Source organism: Trachurus japonicus, chromosome 15 (genome assembly GCF_045865225.1).
Source record: "Trachurus japonicus isolate A0001 chromosome 15, Traja_1.0".
Classification (NCBI taxonomy): Eukaryota; Metazoa; Chordata; class Actinopteri; order Carangiformes; family Carangidae; genus Trachurus; species Trachurus japonicus.
Window position 1 is genome coordinate 9,571,633 of NC_140921.1, and position 6,000 is coordinate 9,577,632.

The window sequence follows — 6,000 nt, forward strand, 5'->3', positions numbered from 1 at the left end:
ACATCAACTGCATTTACATATCACTGCTGCCAGGTGGAACACACACAATCCCTGATAAGTTGGTTTGAAGTTGTTGAAGTTGAGTAATTTCTCTGATGATTAGATCATTGATTAACCATTTTTGATTTCTCTGTCTTCAGAACTGCAGGGCAAACCGGGGATCACCAGTCTCACAGAGGCCTACAGAGCACGGGAACGGGACTCCCTGATGACATCAACCAACGGTGACCCCTCTGTCAACTTCCAAGACCCGACGTCATTTTTATTCGGCTGATATCTGCAACATGGAAACCCTCCATGGCTGCCTGCAATCCTACGTATGTCTATGTATCCAGTGATGGTGATGCACAGAAGATCAAACCTCACCTGATCCAGATTCGACCGCCCCGCTCCCAACCCACCCAACCAACCACCTTTCCCTTCCCTGCTTCTTCTCTGGTGGGCACTAGACTTTGCCACCACCACCCCCAGCCCCCCCTTGCTGCCCACTAGTTTTACACGGATTCCTCCAATGAAAGTGATTGCGATTGCGAGAACAGATGACAAACGAGAGACACACTGGGTCCTCCGCCTGTACCTTCGGCAAATGTGGCACTTGGTGATATTTTCTAGACTCTTTGGCGAACACAAGAGACTTCCTGCGAAGAGCACTCCACTCTTTGGGACGATGGAATTGGACCAAGGAGAAGCCAATGTCTGTATCTGACAGGACACTAACAAAGCAACAGAGGTGCCCTTTAAAAAATATAGTGGATTGAAACATGGAAAGAGGGAAAGCAAGAGAAAAGAAATTAAAAGTATAACTATATCAAACCCTAGTTTGGGAAACGAGTGGAGAAAGAAAATATACTGTATACTGTTGTAAAATTACGCTGGACTCTCACAAGAACTGGGAATTTAAGTATTGTAAATGCTATTGTATTGTTCTGCATATTATGTTGTTTCTAATAGATTTTTTAAAAAAAGGATGTGAACTTTTTTCTGTTTTTTTTTTTCTGGTTTCTTTCCACACTATGTGTGTGTGCCGTCTCTCCATCGAATTTGATCTCCTGCCCCCTCCCTCCATTAAATCACAATGCATTTTTAAAAGAAAAAAAAGTGAATAAACAGACAATTCGATCAGTCTGTCATTTCTCGCAAGCCTTTTTTTTGGATGGTAAAGAGAGTGTGATGGCGAGTCAGACGTCCTGTTGTTTTTTTTTCTTTTCTTTTCTTTAATTTTTTTTTTTACATACAGTACACAGCCCATCCACATACTGGCAGGGTGAAGCTTAGTGTATTACTGTTGCTGTGTCTTCACCTTCTGACTTTAATTTTGGTGATTATTTTTAAAGATATTGTCATATCAGTTGATTATATGTTCCTCTATTGGTGCAATGACTTTATTGGGATAGAAAATTCTCTTGACTATTTGGGGACTTTAAACTCTTACAGTATGAATCTGTGGATTAACTTCCACACACACAGTGATATCAAGATAAATACAAGTTTTTCGAGACGCTAACATTTTGGATGTAGAAGGCTTTTAATCCAATTGCCACTGTCCAATTCTTCGTTTGATCTATTTTTTTTTTTTACTTGGTTCAAATGAGGACAGACACTTAATGTAAAGGTGTCGACATGGTCTAACATCCTGACAGGCTAACAAACATGAGACAGAGCTTCGGTCAAAGCTCACAAACAATCTTGAAAAAGAAAAAAAAAAAGTCACTGTGGATGGGAAACTACAAGTGTGTGTCCCGCAAACATGTTGTTTCCTGTTTTTCTCTGTGTCTATGATTGAGGGCCTCTGAAAGTCTATTCTAGTGTCCTATTGATGTGTTTTATGTCACAAGGCCGAGCACTCGCTTGACCAATGGATTCTCTCCCCCTCAGTGTTTGATGCGGCCTGATAACAGGGAGAGGCAGAGGCTATGGGAAAACACCATTTAAACCACAGTCCACTTTGATTTAACCAGATGATGTAATGCTGATCAACAGACAGGAGAGAATGTAAAAGTCACAATGTGTGCGTGTGCGTGTGTGTGTGGGGCGCAGTATGTATGCGAGAGGGTACATGTATGTGTGTGTGTGCGTGTGTGTGCATACATCCTTGTGTGGGTTATCAATGCATCCATTATCCATTGCTTCAAACATGTATAACGCACATCTTTAAGATTCCTTTGAAGACAAGTCATGTTTCTTATGCTTTTACTTTGAAGGGTATATATGTGCATCTGTGTTGTAAATAAATACTTTTTGTTCAAATAACAGAATCATAACTAGTCTCACATTATCTTCCTGTTTACAGATATGACTTCCTAAGACATTTATTACTTCCCAAGTCATTTTTAACCCAATGTTGTGAAGCTAAATTAGGCACAAACATGTTTACATGTCAACAAATGCCCAGTGAAGAAAACAGGAGGTTCACTTCTGAACTTAAAGGAACATGCACTTAAGTCAACCTTCCTCCCACTGCTGTGGATAATGTGGAGCTAATGCATGCGTTATGCAGTAATTTTCTCACACATGGAGAGGAGGAGGCGAGGAAAGAGGGGCTCGGCCAGAAAGCGAATTATCCTTCATTTAGCATTAAAATTCATTTAGGTAAAATTGCTACAAACATGTAAATGGGAAGATTAGTTCTCCCTCACGCCTTGTTGCCCGCAGTCAAAGGGCTCCGCTTGAAGCCCAGCGCTCTGCAGCCGATGTTGTCTCCGGGATACACTCCACTTCAGGAGGCAGAGAGGCTGAGCCGACTGACGAGACGAGGCGAGACGAGAGGAGAGGAGGAGAAGCCGAGGAGCGAGTTTATAGTCTAATTGATACATTTTCGGAGAAGCAGCCCAGAATCCCAAAGTCAGTGTCTTGTGTTTTTTTCAAAAACAAGCGAACAAGAGAGAGTCTGTTTTATCCATAACAATATACGCGTATAAATCAATACTCTCCCCTTCTCCCTCTCTATCTGTGCCCCGCGCAACTATTGTGTTTTTACTGCCTTTGCCGAATTGAATGATATTTACACTAAAGAAAAAGAAGAAGAAGAAGGAATAAAGACACGCTCTTAAAAAACCCAGGCGACGTTTTAATTGCTTCGCCTCTCCACCATGGCTGGAAAATCCGAGGCTGTGAAATGTGAATTCCTGAGCCTGTGGCCGCTGGGAGCTGTGGAGACAGGAGGAGAAAGCCCATACTTGACTGCCCTCTTTAGGGAGGCCTGGTAACTGTCCGGGGTAAGGGGCGTTTGGAGATGGCGCACAGCACAGCACCAAACCCTCCTTTTTACGCACGGACGTAACCGCACAAAAAACGCGTTTGGAAGTGAAGTGTAAACGCCAAGTTACAGAAAAAGTGCGTTGCTTTTAAAAAGTGCACTGCAACAGTGAAGTCAAATGAAAACTATTTTCTCACCAAGGCCTACACATGTCTGAAATGCAATATGGAAATCCAGATTTTTTTTTATGATCTTTTAAAAGTTTTTTGAGTCATGTAAAATTATTGTTTGCTTTTATTCATTTGATTTTCTTTTCAGCAAGTTTGACTGTTATAAACCAAACACTTGTGTCCATGAATGATACAGACATTTGATTCAATAAATTCTTGAATTAACGAGTTTTTTTTACGTTTCAAAAGTTTTTAAAATGTCTTAATACGCCATGAAATAATAATAATGTATTATCATTTATATATTTATTTAAATATGGAGTTTTTATTGTGAGTACTGGTGTAAATTGTCTTTTGTTTTTTCAGATGTAGAAACGTTTACATGACTGTGATGTTGCATGTTTGGGTGCATTTTTAGTCACAGCTGATCAACAACTCAAACTTCTGACGTGTTGGTTTTTTTGTCTGAAACAGATTTGATGCGTAAAAGTGCACATAGAGTTTGACTTGTGCCAGTTTTTTAAAAAAAGCTGAAAGTCACAAAATGTAATTTGAAGTATGACGGTGGTCGGTCTGTGTACACACACACACACACACACACACACACACACACACACACACACACACACACACACTGACCGCGGAGTGAACTGTCAGAGTAATGAATGGAGCAGAAATGTGTTCCAGAGCAGTGGAGGTGCCCGGACAGGCCTGTCTTCCTCCCACAACAACGCAGATATTTATGCGTCTTTTCTTGGTTGAAGCGGGAACTTGGACAAGTCACCGTGCGCCTCGTGCTCTCTCTCTCTCTCTGCTTCACTTGCCTACAAGCCATGACAAATCTCGGCTGCAATAACGTGTGTGTGAGCTTATTAATTCAAAGCAGCGATTTGTCACCGGTTGCTGAGACGCGGCCTGTTAATCAAGCTGCTCCTCTCTCTCTGTGCTGAGCGTGTTTCACTTCTAACTGCTTTTATTTCAATGTATTTTTTTTCTCTCATGCTGAAATACGCGCACTTGCAGCATTATGTATCTTTTCTCACCAAGATATTCATGTTGATATTTTGTCAGTAGAAACGATTTTAGCGGTGTTTTTACACCGGATGTTTCAGTTGAGAGTTTATTAGATTGTTTGTTTGCTTTTTTTTAGAAAATGAAATGAAATTAAAACCACAAGTTAGACTGTAAATTCATTCATAAAGTGACTGAACACAAAAAGCGATATAGCCATAGATATTTTTATTTTACATTTATACTCTCCTCCTGAGAGCCGAAAGTTAAATGTTGGTCATAAAATGTGCAGATTATGTAGATATGCCTCTGCTCACGGCCACTGCAGGAAGGAGACAGTGAAGATGTGAGGTGAACGCACAACAAGACAATAACCAGCCAATCAACTTCCCATGATTTCCAATAGAAATGTATAATAAAGGAATTACACACGTGGCCGGGATGACAAGTGCTTTGTGAGATCAATATAGACACAAGCACAAATTAAACTGCGGCCTCCAAACGCCTCACAGGACAAACTTTCCAAACCCCTCAAAAAAAAAAAAAACCTCAAACCTTCAAAGGTCGAGCGGCAGCTGGTTTTGAAACAAAAGGAGGAGGGGGGGGGGGAGAGGGAGGGAGAGAAAAACAGAAAAATCTGTTAGAGAGAAGAAGAAGGAGAAGAAGAGAGGAGGACTGTTGAGCGGGGGCCATTTTGGATGTCATCTGTCTCCTTGGCGACGGGGCCCCGGCCCTCAAAAGCCCCTTGGGCGCACGGATTGTTTGAGAGGAGCCCGCTATTTTCTGCAGCATCATTTATCACTGTCACCACATAATGATTCCCCTCGCAGCTCCTTATTGATGTTTGTAATTGCATTATCTCATAAGGGGGGATGATCAATGGAGCCGAGAGGAGCATCGAGGGGTCAGGAGATGCCGGATTGCTGTTTGTCCATTTAATGCAACCAGGCTCTCATTATCTGCAGCCTCTCTGCGTTCAGGCTAAGTAACGTTTGGTCTGCTCCCCTCTGAGGTTTCACAGAGAGAGGAGGAAGAGGAGGAGGAGGAGGAGGAGAGGGGGGGAACAGCTCGTTTCATTTGTTTAACCCCAAGCCACTGCAGATAAAAAATTAGAAATGCAAAGGAGAGACAGAAAGAGAGGGAGAGTGAAAGTAACGTGATTAAGTGTTATGTTATTAGTTCCATTAAGTCTGAAAAACGAGATTCTGAATTAAAGCGCACAGCTTTAAGCCCTTGGGCATCCGTCTTGTACTGGTCATATAACCTGTGATGATTTAAAATATCTATAACAATATGCCCTCGTGCTTAAAGCCTTTAAATTGACCTTATGCATATGAAGAGAAGAGAAGAGAAGAGAAGAGAAGAGAAGAGAAGAGAAGAGAACAGAACAGAAGAGAACAGAAGAGAAGAGAATAAAAGTGGAGAATCTGTGTGTGTGAGAGAGAGAAACGTCGAAGTGATGCGTTTGAGATCACCAAGGTTTGGGACTTGATACGGGGCATCAGTGTGTGGAAGTTGTTTCTTGGTCTTGTTGGGGGGTATGAAGTCATGAGATCCAGTTTCAGAGGCCAACCGACCCCCCCCCCCCCCCCCCCCCTCTCCTGCGTCAAACTGAATGTGATA

At 42.0% G+C, this 6,000-nt stretch overlaps 1 protein-coding gene across 1 annotated transcript in view; it reads left to right on the plus strand.

Moving 5' to 3' along the window:
• Window positions 1–2,261, plus strand: part of meis1b (Meis homeobox 1 b) — an 82,812-nt gene extending 80,551 nt beyond the window's left edge. Inside the window, exon 13 of the mRNA XM_085799455.1 lies at window positions 141–2,261. The gene's annotated coding sequence lies outside the window, so the exon portion shown is untranslated. The remainder of the gene's footprint in view (window positions 1–140) is intronic.
• Window positions 2,262–6,000: the final 3,739 nt, after the last annotated feature.